General features: G+C 46.7%; 1 protein-coding gene across 1 annotated transcript in view; it reads right to left on the bottom strand.

Annotated features, from left to right (window-relative positions):
• Window positions 1–6885: 6885 nt before the first annotated feature.
• LOC142769080 (uncharacterized) overlaps window positions 6886–17107 on the bottom strand; it is a 33395-nt gene continuing 23173 nt past the window's right edge. Inside the window, exon 5 of the mRNA XM_075871933.1 lies at window positions 6886–7185. The gene's annotated coding sequence lies outside the window, so the exon portion shown is untranslated. The remainder of the gene's footprint in view (window positions 7186–17107) is intronic.

Genomic DNA, 17107 nt, shown 5'->3' with positions numbered 1-17107 from the left:
ACATTATGGTCACTCAGACCGGGAATGCATGACACTGACTGAATTAAATCTGGGTTGGAGACAAGAACAAGATCAAGAGTGGTTGTGCCACGAGTTGGCATTGTGACTGATTGCGATAAGTTAAAAAGGAGACACAGTTCGAGGAAATCTCTGGATTGTCGTGAATTAGCACACAAGTTGTCCCAGTCAATATCAGGGTAATTAATGTCCCCGCAAAGCAAGAAGTTTGCGTGAGGAAACCGGGATGTCAGATCAAAAAGAACATTTTGAAGGTCATCTGTGAAAGAGTGGTCGCAGTCGGGTGTGCGGTAACAGGCTATAAGAATGTTTTTGCACGTGGGAAGGATTATTTCAACGCAAAGAATTTCAAAATTCGTACTGATTGTCACAGTTTGGGAGGGTAGGCTGTCTTTCACGAAAACTAAAATACCACCCCCTCTGCGTCTGTTCCTATCAAGTCTGTAAGACGTGAAATGGGTGTTGCTGTGACGTAATTCATTGTCGTGAATATCGGGGGTTAAACATGACTAAGTTAGGATTGCGATGTCGGTGCTGGTGTCCTCAAGGAGAGTTTGCACAGCTTCCTTTTTGGGCATATAGCTACGGATATTCGTAAGCAGGATAGATGTAGTTTGATAGACTGGAGGAGCGATTCTAGTTGGAATGGACTCGAAAGGAGGGGAGGACGGAACCCTGGAAGCACACAGTGAACGCTATGCTTTCAGTTCTATAACTCTGTCCGATTCAGCATCATAAATGAAAGGCTTTTTGTCAACGATAAGCTTGTCGAAACGGATTTTGAAGGACACGAATTTGCTTTCCTGCGCATAAAAGAAAAGCTTCTTCCTTGCCAATCTTACACGCGCTGAATAATCCTCGCGTACAGAGAATAACGAGTCCTTCAGTTTCGGGCCAGCGGAAAGTATTCTAGCCTTATCCTTAAATCTGGACAGGGTGACTATAATCTGGCGGTTTTTATTGGCCAGAAAGCGGCCTAGTCTGTGTGCTCTTTCAATATCTACGGAAGTAAATGGAACTTCAAGTTTTTCGGAGCAAAACGAGATTATACGCGATTCTGATTCGGTCCATGTTTCGTTAATGACGTCGGGTATTTCAAAAAATAGCAGGTTGCACCGGCGGAGGCGATTCTCTGAGTCATCGCATTTTTCGGTTAGCGTTTTAATGCTGGAAGAAAGGTTAGATAGGGTATTACCATTCTCGGTAGTGGGATCAGCGGCACGGGCTGCGTTAATTTGCTCAAGAGCGTCAAGACGGGAGGAGAGGCGATCGACCAAGCCTTCCATGTTTGATTGTGTTGCTCGGATAAGGGCCAATTCAGAGAGTACTAAGTCTTGCGATTTTTCAACGCGAGCGATGGCTTCAGCAATACTTTCAAGTGTGGGGGAAGGACCAGAGTTAGATTCAATGTCTCCCGCGAGCATGAGCAGAAGGCAAACCAAATGGGCATTCACGGCGAAAGAACACAATGATCGACACAATGATCTACGCCACCTACGCCAGCAATCAAGGATGTCAGGGGGGCACGACACCGCAAGTTGAAAGGAATCACTTGATCGAAAGGAATTAGCGTGTTGCAAGTAACTGACCTGCATTAGGAAGGGCATTTTCATGATCGCGTTCGATGCGGTGGCATGCCCCAACTGGCATCCGGGCGAAGGCGGCTTTTGTAGGGCTGCGGCGCTAGTAGATGTACGAAGTTGCCAGGCGATGAAGTGGTCGGCGACTGAAGGTGGCGGATCCGGTTCGGCTTGACATTTATCGTTCTCGTCGGTGAACAAAAGTGGCGGCTTGTTGGTGAGGTAGGCAGGAGGTAATCCGGGAGGACTTTCGGGCAGCCGGAAAACGCAGGATGTAGTCGAGATGAACCCGAGTAGAACAACCTGCATTAGGAAGGGCATTTTCATGATCGCGTTCGATGCGGTGGCATGCCCCAACTGGCATCCGGGCGAAGGCGGCTTTTGTAGGGCTGCGGCGCTAGTAGATGTCCGAATTTGCCAGGCGATGAAGTGGTCGGCGACTGAAGGTGGCAGATGCGGTTCGGCTTGACATTTATCGTTCTCGTCGGTGAACAAAAGTGGCGGCTTGTTGGTGAGGTAGGCAGGAGGTAATCCGGGAGGACTTTCGGGCAGCCGGGAAACGCAGGATGTAGTCAAGATGAACCCGAGTAGAACAACCTGCATTAGGAAGGGCATTTTCATGATCGCGTTCGATGCGGTGGCATGCCCCCATCGTGGTTCGGTCCGATGTACATGGATATCATGTTGATTAGAGTCCGGTGGAATTGCTCTGTGAGGCCATTTGTCTGCGGGTGGTAAGCGGATGTGGTCTTATGAACTGTGCCACAAGTTTTCAGGATTTCATTGAGAATTGTGGACAGGAAGGCCTTGCCTCGGTCACTCGACAACGCGCGAGGTGCACCATGACGCAACACAATGACTTCTAAAAAGATGGCGGCAATGTCTGATGCAGAGCTAGTGCGTAGAGGAGCAGTCTCCGCATATCGTGTGAGGTGGTCGACAGTTGTGACGATCCAGCGATGGCTCGCTGGCGTTACGGGAAGTGGCCCGACGAGGTCTATTCCGACAACGACAAAAGGTGTATTGGGACATGGAATGGGTTGTAATAATCCAGCAGGAGAAGTTGGTCGTTTCTGGCGTTGACACAGTGCACAAGACGCGACATAATTAGCCACAAAGGTAGAAAGAACAGGCCAGAATAAACGGCTCCTAACGCGGTTGTAGGTCTTCTGAAATCCCAAGTGTCCAGCTGATGGATCCTCGTGGAGTGCTTCGAGAACTTGTTTTCGCAGTGAACGGGGAAGTACTGGCACCCACCGATGCTCATCCGCATTCTAAGTATAGCGCTGCAGGACATTGTTGTCTAGCTTGAACTGCCGTAGCTGACGATGTAGTCTGGCATTAGGTGGAGAAGGCGAGTCATTCAAGTACCCGATGATGCGGTTACAGTATGGGTTGTCACGTTGGCACGCAGCCAACTGAGCGCTGCTGTTTAAAGATAGTGGCCCAGCAACTTCCAGGGGTGATAACGTGAGTGCAGAGGAAGCCGCTTGTTCACCTGAGGGGCATCGAGGATGCGTGGTTGGAGATGAAAGTGGCAAAGGCCAGCGAGAGAGAGCGTCGGCATCCTGATTCTGTTTGCCAGACCTGTACACGTCAAAAGTGTACTATTGCAAACGGAGTATGTATATATATATATATATATATATATATATATATATATATATATATATATATATATATAGAGTGGGAGTAATAATTCAATGGGCCAGTTAGTCTTCGTGAAGGTATGGAATATGGCACAACGGGAGCGTTGTCAACAAGCATGAATAAATATATTTATTTCCCAACAGTTTCGGGAGGAGTCCTCCCTTCATCAGGGGATGAGTTATACGGACGTGAACTTCCAAACTTCGTTGCTGCCGCGTCCCTCTCGCCTTGAAAGATGTTTGCGAGAGTGAGAGGGAACTAAAAAAAGAAATGAAAAAAGGGGAAAAAAAGACGAAAAGAAAAAAGAAAGAAAAGAAAGTGAAAAAGAGGAAGAACCACTGTCAACACTGAGAACGAAACCAACTGTTCGTGTACGTTTGGTTCTTATCACGTGCTGGTCAGTTCTCAATGTGTGTCGGGCCACCCAAGATTGTCGCAGCGGTGGCGGGGAGGGGGGGGGGGGGGGTCCGTGAAGGCGTGCGTAAAGAAAGGGTTTCCCCTTAATGGGTCGGTCGGCTCTTTACCTTTAATGTTCGTCCGTTTCCCTTCAATGGTCATCAAGTCGTAGGCGAACATAAACACTTTGTATGTGCCTGTGAAAAAAAGGAAAAAAAGAAAAACAAAAAACAAGAAAGGACAGTGTACACGTACGAGTCAGTCAGAAAAAAGCATGGTCTCCAGCTATCAATCTTTGTCACCAATTTCCTCCTGGCTTACTTCTCGGAGGCAGGAGAGTTTTCCGGGGTCCTCGTCGATGCCGGCTACTAATGTTCGAAATTTGAAAATAAAATATGCCTCACGCTGTTCACACTCGCATCTGTTTGAGAAACCGGACAGCAAAAGAGTTACACTGATATTTTCAAAACTGTGGTTTGGCAGGCGCAGATGTCTAGATAAAGGTAGCTTCGGCAGTGAAGTGGCGTGGTACCGGTGATTATTGAACCGCAGCCGAAATGGCGTGTCTGTTTGGCCGATATATTCTTGTCCGCAGATGTTGCAATGTAGCATGTATATTAAGTTACTGGAGTCACAATTAAGACTTTCAGTTATGCAGAATTTGAAATCCAAGAAATTCGCTTTGGATTCACGTGTTGTGACCATCTGTGGGCATACCTTGCATTGAGCTTTTCCGCAGGCCGGATGGCACCCTGATTGAATTTTGGGGGTGTTTATTTTTGCTCTGACAAGAATGTCCTTCAGATTTTTATCCCTGCGGTACACCACGTGAGGTGGCTTCACGAAAATAGAAGTTAGTTGTTTGCTTTGCCTGATTATGTTGAAATGGCGGGAAAGTATGTTGTTGATTCGTGGCGCTGATGAGGAGTAAGTTAGTACAAGGTTCGTTTGGGAAGTCGTTTTAGATACTTTGTTTGGTCCCTTAATTATATCATTCCTGTTCACGTTGCGAGCACGTAGTATGGCATCGTCAATAATGTCTTCCGGATAATTTTGTTTCAATAAGGAATGCTTTAGGTGTTTCACGTGTCTGTACAATTCCCGCATATCGGTGCATATTCTTTGGTACCGGTAGGCCTGATAATATGGAATACCCGTTTTGCAATGCTTTGCATGGCTGCTGTTGAAATGTAGGTACATTTGACGGTCTGTAGGCTTTTTGTAAAGATTTGTTGACAAGCGGTCATTTTTGACCATGACAGTGACGTCCAAGAAGTCAATGCTAGTTTTGGAAACTTTGTGCGTGAATTTAATAGACGGGTGGCACTTGTTAAAATCCTCTATGAAGCGGAAAAGACTTCCGTCATCATGGTTCCATATCATAAAAATATCGTCTAAGTATCTTCTGTAGTAGAAAGGTTTCAAGGTGCGTCCCTCAATGAATTGGATTTCAAGTGAAGCCATAAAGGTGCTCGCGAAGTTTGGGGCCATTTTCGTGCCCATTGCAGTGCCACTGCCCTGAAGGAAATGCTTGCCATTAAACTCAAAATTGTTATAATTTAGTACAAGTTCAAGAAGTGTAAACAGTACCTCGCCACTTACACTAGTTGATGAGTCAGATTTTACATATTCAGAAACCATAGCTGCTATTCCGTCATGGTGGGGTATGTTGGTGTACAGTGAGCGGACGTCCATGGTCACCAGAAAACTACCGCCTGGGATGTCGAGACTTGAAGTTTCGCAGATGAAGTGGTTTGTGTCCTTTAGGTAATAGGGAAAATTTGGGGGGATGTTTTTTATTAAGGAATTGATGAATTCTGATATATTTTCTGTCGATGTGCTGTTACTGGATACTATCGGACTGCTTGCCTTGTGTATTTTGGGAAGCAAATAGAATCGACCGGGAAAAGAATGGGCCGGTAACATTGCTTTTAACTTGCCGGTAATTTTCTCGTCCCGGCGGAGATTGTTTAGGGTTACTTTTATCTCCCTTTCAAATTCGGGAGTCGGGTCCGTTGCAAGTTCTTTGTAGAATTTTGTGTCTGATAGTTGTCGTTCCCCTTATTTAAGTAGTCCGACGTGTTTAGAATTATTATGCATCCCCCTTTATCAGCCGGTTTGATGGTAATTTCAGTGTTTTTTCGTAGTTCATCGAGTGCCCTTCGTTCTGACTTTGATATGTTGTTTCGAAATGGCCGATTTTTTTCATACGCTCTAATGATATCTTTTTTAACTGCTGATATATACATATCGAGGTGTTTGTCCCCCTGCTCACCTGGACACCATGATTTGTCACCACCAATCAATCTATTCTCGTCCGTACAGTCCTTGCGATCATGAAAGTATTCACGGAGGCGGAGATTACGCGCAAAGTTATCGAGGTCTTGGTACAGTTCAATTTCATTGGATCTACTGGATGATGGACAACCGGTTAAGCCTCTCGACAAAAGTTGAAGCTGAGTGGGTGTGAGCGTTGTGTTGGACAGATTGAGGACATTTTACTCATAAGTTTTGGCTGCTCTTGGCTATCACGTGGCACGGGAGTGTCAGCGTCATATTGGAGAGTAAGGATGTTTTGATTAGGATTGCACTGTAGTTTCGAGTTCCCATTTTTCTCCTCAAAGTTAGGTGGCGGTACGGGTGGTCCCTGGCGTTCTTGTACGGTCTCATTCCTATTTTCCTGTTGGAGAGCAGTGGAGCTTCTGCAGTCCCGCTTGAATTTTCTATCTTTTACTACTGAAATTTCGCCTCTCTTTTTTAGTTCATATCTTTCCAGTTCTCTTGCCTCATGCTCTCCGAGATTAGATACCCATTTCTGCGTGGCCTCCGTCACACTGTATTCGGCGGCCTTACGCTCACTATGGTCCGCAATGACCCGAGTGAGTTGCAAGGACGCTTCTAGTAATATTTTTTCCCACTTCCCCCTTTCTGCTTCACTTAGTGTAGACATTGAGGGGTTGCAGGCTAGGCGGAGGCCCTTAGGTGCAATTTCATGAGATAGATATTTGCTTAGTCGTTCCGCGTGTTTTTCGTATTGCACCCGCTTTTCAATGATTTTCCTCATCGATAGAAATGAGTGGGACCATGCATGTTTAAGACTGCCCGTACCTTTTGTTTCCCCGTGTCATTTGGAAGCCTCCGCCTGGTGGTGTAAGGCCTCGCTGGTGGGAGTGGCGTCGTCGTCACTGCTGCGACCCTGGATGGCTCTTTGTGTCCCTCGGCTCGCTGTTGTTGAGTGGGTTTGGCACTGGAGTTTGCAGTGCAAGCAGTTGCCGCCGATCTCTGACTCACTGGTGGGACTCGCTGGCTCGCTGGCCTCGCTGGTGGTAGTGGCAACATCGTCACTGCTGGGGCCCTGGATGGCTCTGTGTCGCTCGGCTCCTTGTTGTTGAGGGGGCTTGGCACTGTAGTTGTCCGTGCAAGCAATTGCCGCCGATCTCCATGCCGCCGACGTCCATCACAGCTGCACCCTCGTGTGCTGTGCCAGCAGCGCGACTCCCTCGAAACTTGCATGCAAGCCGTCAGCAGCCAGGAAGCGGCGCTGTTGGGAAATAAATATATTTATCCTTGTTGACAATGCTCAAGAATGTAATAAGCTGTAAAAGTAATTTTCACAAGCTGAACTGGAAACAAATATGCTGAACCTTAGCCTTTAAAGGGGCCACAAACCACCCCTTGCACTTGGCAGAACAACATTTTGAAATGAGTTGTATGCCTTCTAAAAATACATAGGCGAAATAATGTTTCATAAAACTATAGTAGGACTGGAGATACAGCGATCGCTATATGTGCCTGACTCATTTCTCCTCAACTCACTTCATTGCACAGCGCCATTCACTGTGCTACGCATTACGTCATGCTCCCACTGCATTACATCACCTCGCTTAAATGTTATGTGGTTTCCTTTCTTCATAACGTGGTGGTGCTGATGGGTGCTGCTGTCAACTCATAGTTTCGGTTAGCTGCTTATCGCTGCGCTACAGCAGCTGTGCGGTCTGGTTCGGTGTCTCCATTCGGGGGAACAGAATGGCGCTACAAGTGCGCGCAGATGACATTGCCGTTTTGTACCGGAAGTGACCGTGCGACCACTCGTTCGCTGTTGGTGGGCAATTGTTTGTTTTCTTTAGTTTGAAACAATGACTGTCTGTAGCGCTGAGAAGTGCTCAAGCTGACTAAGAAGGTCTTCAAGGAAGACATTTCACGAGAAGGTACCCCAATCAAGTTTTTTGCTCGCACTACTAGAAAATAGGCAGTTAGGTGTAATTGGGAATTGCCTGCATTTTTGCCAGATCCCCTACAAATTAACTCTAAGGATAGGCTGAGCACAATCCTTGGCTGTCACCATATGTTGGCAATATAGCTGGCTACATCGCAGGCTTTTTGTGTAGGATTCTGCAGCAGTGGATCATCTGCGCAATGTGCCACTGGTGGAGCATCAACAGCATCGGCATTGCATGAGTCGACAAATACGTTCAAGTTTCCTCACTTTCACAGGTGCCACGACGCAACTTATTACCGCATACTCTATTGGAAAACCCGGTGGCACTATCCCAGTGCCAGATATAATTATTGTACCAGTGTGGCAGGATGCTTGGAGGCTGGCACACTCCGCGATGCACGCTCAACGCTGGCGCATGGCACCCCCGTATTGGGCCAAAATCAGGCTTCTTAATTGTTTTTGAAAATTGCGGTCATTACCTGATCGTAAACAAGCACTGCAACAAGAAAAAACACAAGAAAAGGAAAATAATTATAAGCGAGTGAGGCTCGAACCCACGACGTTGAGGCACATAGCAATGCGAAGCTGACATGCTACCGCAGCTTGACAAGACAAGGTGAAACAGGAACTTCGCGCTCCGCTTATAGCCTTTATGTGCACACACGGCTGTAATATTTGGCTCAACAGTTCGTAGCAATGGCGGCTTTTCGAAGGATGTATTTCTTTAACAAGCCAAAGGGGTGCTTCATGACCAGCATTAAGTATAAGAATGTGTGGGCATCTACACGGTGACTGAGAAATACTCCAATGACATTTGTCAGACGCACTTAAATGAGTCCAATGGACAGAATCAAATAATTGTTTTGTTTTAACATCCACAAAACAACATTGGCCACATGCATGCTATGAGTATGACGAAGCATATATGCATTATACAGAAGCCAGAAAGAGAAAGGAGAATGCTCTGGCATGCTGTTTTAAAAAAGCCAACCTGCTGCTTTCTTTGTCGGTGCATTACGACCTCTGCCTTGACGTCGCGACAATACGATCGTGAGGGACGCTGTAGTGTCGGGCTTTGGAAACTTTGACCACCTGGGCTTCTTTAATATTATGCGCCTAAATCTAAGTACACAGGCTCCCAGCATCTTTACCTCCATCGAGAATGTGACAGAGAGTCGAACCCGCGACCTTTGTCAGCGCAGTAGAGCACTATAACCACTGCAAAAAATAAGTCCCCCCCCCCCAAAAAAAAAACATTCAAGCATAAGGGACACGATTTCTTGCTTTCCTGATCTGGAATTAATGCTCACGCGAAGCCACAACCTTCGGATCGGCGGCAGTTCTCCATTTCAAGAGCATTTCCCGCTCAGCATTCTCCAGAAATCCCCGCGAATTTTCCTGCAAGCAAATTCGCAAGAAACATGCGTCGAAGAGGCCCCAAGCGACGCGATCGCGCTAAACGCTGCCAAAGGATGCAAGTACCACGAACATGCCCAACACTTGAACATTGTATTACGTCAGGTAGTTCATTTCTGAAAAAAAAAACTCGGGAGCTTTCACTAAATAGCGCAAAGTTTAGGCGCAACGGTCATATATCACACACATTGCACGAACGGCCAAACTCCAACCAACGCCTCGTTGCTCCAACGAAAGTTAACCCACACTCAAACCTGACGCTGGCAGCCTCCACTAAAGCACAGACCCGACGACCTTTATTTTCAGCCGCCCTGATGTCTGGGTCTTCGCGTAGCAATCGCTTTCTCGCCGTTTCCGTGGCCTTCGCTCGTCCAGCGCATTCCGGATCGGCACGCTGCAGCCGGTTCGGCCGAGTAGGGCGGGTGCCTTCCGAGCCAGCAATTTCTCTCCCGTTTCGCAGCACGTTGAGCCTCGTGATAAGCGGCCACTTCTTCGGCGGTTCACACTTTTGCGGGTTACCCACCCCATGTCTTGCCGAGGCACGATCGGGCGCACTCTTTGATACCATAGAAATTTATACAATAATACTGTATGAAACTCTATGCCCTGATAAACTCGGCGACTTAGCAGTGCTGTCAGAGAACGGCTGCATGAGCCACCAGAGAAGACCTATCTACACAACCGATTTCAAATCACCCGCCTCAGTCGCGCGCGCGAAGCATTTTTATTTTTAAATCTTCGGAGTTGCCTAGCTCGAACTAATAAAACATCGCTTATTACAAAACTAAAGAATGAGAAGCCGTCCATGGAAAAAAAAAACTTTGCACTTATTTATATATATATATATATATATATATATATATATATATATATATATATATTTTGCGCCTGTTAAAGCAGGCGTTTGGTGTGTAGCGACACCACGGACCCGAGCTAACGGGGGAGTTTCGGCTCCCTCCCACGCCTAGCCGTGCGTGGCTTTGCCGTGTCCGGGGAAAAGGGGATCCTGGGGGTTGAGCTGACGCTGGGTGATTGGACCTTTAAGGCCCCCCGGAAGAGGCAACACACCCCTTTGGCCCCGGCTTCACGTAGACGGCACCCCTGGGCTGACCCACCCAGGGGAAATCGGCAGTCGCCTTTTCCTATCTCTCTCTCCCTACATCTTCGTCTTTATCTCTTACTATTTATCTGTCCTGTCTTCTACTCTCTTCCGTTTACTTCCGATATTCATGGCGGCAAGGGTTAACCTTGTGTAGGTATCCCACCTTGGATAATTACATTGGGTTATAGTGATAGCGTACGGCTGGCGTCGGGAGGGCTTGTTTCAACAAGTCCAACCGCGTCCCCTTGTTGGGCTCCGTGGTGGGTGGTCACCGCTGTTTCCGAACACATTCATACTTGTATGGCTTTACAAGCATCCGCCGACCTTGATCGGTCTCGCAAGAGAGGCCGCACCGAAGCAAGTTATCACGTCTCGAAAGAAACTAAAGTTACTTTCGCGAAGTACCACATTATCCACAGTGACAGCACACCTCTAAGAAAATTATCCCCATTTTTGGTGGCTAAATGCCTAAAAGAAAAAATAGGACCCACATACAAAGCATCCAAAATGTCAAGCGGTGACCTCCTTTTGGAGCTAACCGAAAAAGACCAAGTGCCTAAGCTATCCCAACTAACCAGCATTGGAGAAACAGCTGTCACCGTTTCGGTCCATCGCTCTCTAAACACCAGCAGGGGAGTGATCTCTGAGGAAGACTTCTTAGGCCTTAGTGACGAAGAGCTCCTCGAAGGTTTCCAAGACCAAAACGTCATCAAAGTCCAAAGAATTGTAATCCGTCGCAATAATCAGGCATTGCCCACCAAACACGTAATTCTAACCTTTGGAACATGTGAAATGCCCACCTCTCTTAAGGCTGGGTACTTAAAAATAAATGTCAGACCTTACATTCCCAACCCCAGACGCTGTTTCAAATGTCAGAGATTCGGACACGCCTCGCACTCTTGCAGAGGCAAAGAAACATGCGCAAAATGCAGCGCAAACGACCACAAATCAGAAAACTGTTCATCCTTACCCCACTGTGTTAACTGTGACGGGGAACACCCAGCGTATTCCCGGTCATGCCCATGTTGGAAAAAAGAAAAAGAAGTGATCGCTCTGACCATCAAAGAAAAAATATCATTCAGCGAAGCGCGAACACGGCTATCGTACCTTTTCCACAGAAGTTACGCCGATGTGACGCAGTCGGGGGCAGCGTCGCAAAGGCCTCAGGAGTCGACCGCTACCACACCCAGTGGTTCTATGGTGACTCAAACCGCCCCCGTAAAAGAAGCAGCGCCAGCTGCTCCATGCACATCAAAAGGCCCGCAGACTCCGGTCTCCCTGGGCCCTAAACTCAATAGAGTGCCAAGGCCAGAGATTCGTTTCTCAGCGCCTAACTCTCGATCTTCCAGCGCCTCAGACAAGGCAATGGAGATCGACCACAAAACTCCGGTGTCATCGACACCAAAGGACAAGCGCTCTCTCGAGCGTACCAAACAGGACAAGGACAAAGTCCCTGTAACCACAATAAGTAAGCGATAACCGTAATGGTTATCGTATTTCTTTCTATTTCTATTTCTTAATATTGTCACCTATCATCTTTTATACCAATCAATCCCCAGAAGTATATTTACTTAATTTTATTCTGCCATGGCTTTTATCGTACATTGGAACTGTAGAGGCTTAATTCATAACTTAGGTGACATAAAGGACATCATTAACAAATTCTCACCAGTAGCTTTTTGCCTCCAAGAGACAAATCTTGGTACAAAACACAGCCACTTCCTAAAAGGCTTCAAAGTTGCCCGAAAGGACCGCGAACATTGCAACCGTCTTTCAGGAGGAGTAGCCATAGTGGTGCAGGGCAGCACTCCTACGCGAGATGTCCAAATAAACACATCTTTCGAGGCCGTAGCCGTCACCATCCTATCATACAAGACCATCACCATCTGCTCACTGTATATCCCACCTCACACCCTTTTCACCACCAAAAACTTGGAAAATCTAGTGGAACAGTTGCCAAAACCATTTATCTTAGTTGGGGATTTCAATGCTCATTCAACCCTTTGGGGTAGCGACAAAACTGACGCAAGAGGGCAAGCCGTGGAAGATTTCATTTTATCAAATGACATCTGCCTTCTTAATTCCGGTGCTTTTACCTACTTTTCACCAACCTCGCGCACTTTTAGTTGCTTAGATCTCGCCATGTGTTCATCGTGTATTTTTAATGATTTTAAATGGGGCGTCCTCAACACGTCTTATGGTAGTGATCATCAACCCGGCATCGTAAAACTCATACCATCTTACCCAACTCTAACAAGCAGGCCACGCCGGTGGAAACTACAGCTCGCAAACTGGCCAGTTTTCACAGAAAACGCTAAGCTCGATGAAGTTTTCTCATCGGAGCTTTCTGTTGAGGAACTAAACAAAGAGTTCATCAAAGTGTTAATCTTAGCAGCAGAAAAAGCAATACCGCAATCATCCGGCATCGTACGCAAGAAATTCAACCCTTGGTGGACAAACGAGTGTAGTGATGCCAAAAAACTACAAAATAAGGCCTGGGGAATTCTACGAAGGTACCCCACGTACACCAACCTCATCAACTTCAAACAGGCAAAAGCCAGAGCCCGATTTATTCGAAGACAGGCAGAAAAGGATTCATGGCAAAAATACATATCATCAATTAACAGTTCAGTCACATCTAAACACATCTGGGACCAGGTGAGGAAGTTCAAAGGAGAGTACTCCTCCTACACAATACCACTGCTCACAAGTCCAGACACACAATCAACACTAGAAGACCAGGCCAACCTATTAGGAGAACACTTTTATAAGGTATCATGCTCAGCAAATTACACCAATACATTCCTGAAATATAAAGAAAATGCAGAAAGACAAAGATTGCCTACTAGCAGTACCTCAAATGAAAGTTATAACCTTCCGCTTACGCTGCACGAATTGAACAGGGTACTCTCTGCCGGTAAAAAAACGGCAACAGGGTCTGACCAAATACACTACGCAATGTTGGCACACCTATCCCAAGCATCCGCACGGGCAATTCTCCAATTCTTCAACAAAATATGGGACTCTGACATAATGCCTGAAGATTGGAAAAAAGCCATAGTCATACCATTCCTAAAACCTGGTAAACCCCCAACAACCCCAAGTAGCTACAGGCCCATTGCATTAACAAGTTGCCTTGCAAAAACTTACGAAAGCATCATAAATATTAGACTTACCTTCACTCTGGAATCGGAGCACCTAATAGACGCGCACCAGTGCGGATACAAAAAGGGCTGTTCCACCACTGATCACATTGTTAGGCTGGAACAAGAAATACGACAAGCATTTCTACACAAACAGTTCTGTCTCTCGGTCTTCTTTGACCTAGAGAAAGCATATGACACAACTTGGAGATACGGAATTCTGAGAGATCTAGCTAACTTAGGGATTCGCGGAAGAATGCTGAACTGCTTACACGATTTTTTATCGAATAGAACTTTTCAAGTACGTTTGGGTACGGTACTGTCACGAACATTTGTCCAAGAAAATGGTGTACCACAGGGCTGCGTTTTGAGCACCACCCTGTTTATAGTAAAAATCAACTCCATCAACAGGGCTATACCCCGTACAGTCATGCACTCCATCTATGTTGATGATCTACAAATTGCATGCCGAGCCTCCAGCCTATCATCCTGCGAAAGGCAACTCCAAATTACAATAAATCGGCTTACGAAATGGGCCGACCAAAATGGTTTCCGCTTTTCAGCCCAAAACACCACAGCTGTTCTCTTTACACAAAAGAGAGGACTGTTCCCTGAACCCGCGCTCAAACTATACAACATCAACATGCCGGTAAAACAAGAACACAAATTTCTAGGAATCACATTCGACCGAAAACTAAACTTTCTGCCACACATAAATGCACTGAAAACTAAGGCAAACAGAGCACTCAATGTGCTCAAAGTACTCTCCCATAAACACTGGGGTTCCGATCGATTCTGCCTTACACGTATTTACCGATCCCTTGTACGCAGCATTTTAGACTACGGATGCATAGTCTACGGCTCGGCGCGAAACTCATACATCCGCCGTCTCGACCCTATACACAACCTCGGTCTCCGTCTGTCAAGTGGTGCTTACAGAACATCACCTGTGCAAAGTCTATACGTAGAATGCAATGAGCCCCCTCTATGTGATCGAAGAGCATTACTAACCTTGTCATATGTTTTAAGAATACGGTCGTCACCTGAACACATCTGCTATGAAATTGCCGCAAAATGTGACTCGCGCTCACACTATCTCAACAAACCGAACCTAATCAAACCACTTGTCCTACGTTTCGAGGAATACTGCCGCTTTTATACCATCCCTGTTGAATCACTAGATGTCGCTATTAAACCACCAAGACTGCCGCCATGGTTTGACCTGTCACAGCTATGCGAATTTTCACTTAGCCGTTTCAACAAAAAGAGCACCCCACCATAACACATAATCCAAGAATTTTATACACTTCAGCACGAATATAGGGATTACGAAGAATTTTACACAGATGGCTCAAAAACGGAGGACCACGTGGGTATTGGGATTGTGACGACGAAAAGCGCAATTTCTGTGAAAGTACCTCGTAGTTTTTCCATTTTTTCAGCTGAAGCTTATGCCTTGAGTGAAGCAGTTCGGAAAATCATCGCTGAAAAATACAAGAAAGCAATCATATACACCGACTCACTAAGCACACTAAAAGCACTACATATAAAATCCCAATGTGAGCCTATAGTAGGCGACATTCTAAACATGGTATACTTAAGCAGCCAGGCAACCTGCATCCGTTTCTGCTGGGTCCCAAGTCATGTTGGGATACCTGGAAACGAAAAAGCAGATAAGTATGCTTCCCAGGCAGCCCATAAAACAGTAACAAAAGTAAAAATTCCCCTTAAAGATATCCAGAGAACAATTCGCCTGGCCCTACTAGCGAAATGGCAAAAGCAATGGGACACCTGCACGAACAATAAGCTCCACCTGGTGAAACCCACACTCGGGGAATGGAAGACCTGCCGTCACCAGCAACGGTTTATTGAAGTTGTATTATGCCGACTTCGCATTGGACACACACACTTGACACACAACTTCTTACTCGCAAAGGAAGAACAACCAACGTGTGAAAAATGCCAAGAAGCGTTAACACTTATGCACATCCTAATCACATGTCCTACCATTGAAACACAGAGGCAAAAACATTTCAGCAAGCTATACAAACAACACGTACCTTTACACCCTGCTTTGTTCCTAGGAGATGACCCTCTAGTACCTCTGCCTGACTTGCTAAACTTTCTGAAAGAAAGTAACCTGTTAAATAAGCTTTAAAATCTCATCTTTTTAGCGTCCATTCCTGAAAGTCTTGTGTCTGGCGCAGCATAGCCTTAGCTGCTTTTGCGCCATAAAAAAAACCGAATTAACCTAATTATTTATATTTTTGTTTTCTTGCACAGTACCACGTTCCCGCGCCTGTTTCGCCTGTTCGCGCAGTAAAAACGAAATTACGCGTTTGCGTACCGATGATGAGCGGTGCAAACCACATTGTTCGCAGGGTTTTGTAACACAGGGTTTTGTAAAATGCAACAAAAGGCGGCTACCGCCGAGCTCGGCGGAGTCGGTGCCTCGAATCAAGTCTGACGCTTTGCAGATTTCTAAGCGCAACAAACTTCATCTGACAAGGCGAGGCTGACAATTTCGCGTTAGCAGCATTTTGTTTTTTATCTAAGTGCGCAGTTGCTGCAACGGAGTGCCGCGACAAGCACAACGAAGCTGGTAAGTCTCCCGTTTTCCTACATTGTGGTTGAACTTGCCAGCGTGTGGTCACGGGCTCGGCGTCGCTCGCACTCTGCTTCCCTAATGACTGGGTCCTGGCGCCGCATCCGTCGGTACGCAGTAATCCGTTCTCGCACACGCCTAGCATAATCGGGATCGTCGACGCCGCTTGTTCTCGAGAGCTCTGGCTGCATATTCGGGGTCGGCCTGTCGTTGCCTCTCCCGCATAGCGGCGAGTCTCGCCTCGCGAAACGCGGCCTCCTCCTCGGGAGTGCGTACCTCCTTGTGGCGACCCATGGCAGCAACTGTTTCGACACGGCGCGCACAAACACGCACGGTTCGACATGACGTCACACCACTTGCGCAAGGCGAAGGGTTTCCAGGCAACGACGCACCGAAGTATTTTTCGATAGGGTCAGGCATTGCGACTAGCTCAAACACCTTTGCTGTTTGAGCTAGCTAGATGCTTTTTGAATTATGCCTTTCAACCAATAACACTTGGTGTTACAAACAATACATGATATGTAGATTACATATGTGGAGCCATAAAAAATGGCAGCATATCCACGGAGTGAATGATGGATAGTGGGGCGAAGCATCCGTTCGTCCATTCGTTCTTGCATCCGTCCATCCATGCGTGCGTCTGTGTGGCCGCCCGTGCGTCCGCACGTTCATCTGTGCGTCCGTCCCTGCTTTCGTCCATGCATCCGCTCCTGCGTCCATCCGTCCGTGCAGCCATCCGTACGTCCGTCCATGCATCTGTCAGTGTGTCCGTTCGTCCACCTATTCAACACTCCAAGTACCACCATCTCGCATCTTTTCATCATATATTCCTCATATAGAAGCACCGCCATCCAGCGGACATTCCAGGGACTGAACGAGAGGAGGCACGCGCACACTTTCTTACCGCTTGCACTTCGTGTCTACTTCACACCTTTAACCACCTTGAGTTCATGGTATATACTAGTTCACTGTATTCAT

The sequence above is a fragment of the Rhipicephalus microplus genome, chromosome 8, assembly GCF_043290135.1.
Source record: "Rhipicephalus microplus isolate Deutch F79 chromosome 8, USDA_Rmic, whole genome shotgun sequence".
In the NCBI taxonomy this organism is placed as follows: Eukaryota; Metazoa; Arthropoda; class Arachnida; order Ixodida; family Ixodidae; genus Rhipicephalus; species Rhipicephalus microplus.
Note: the sequence above shows the minus strand (reverse complement) of the source record. Positions and strands in the feature narration are given on the sequence as shown.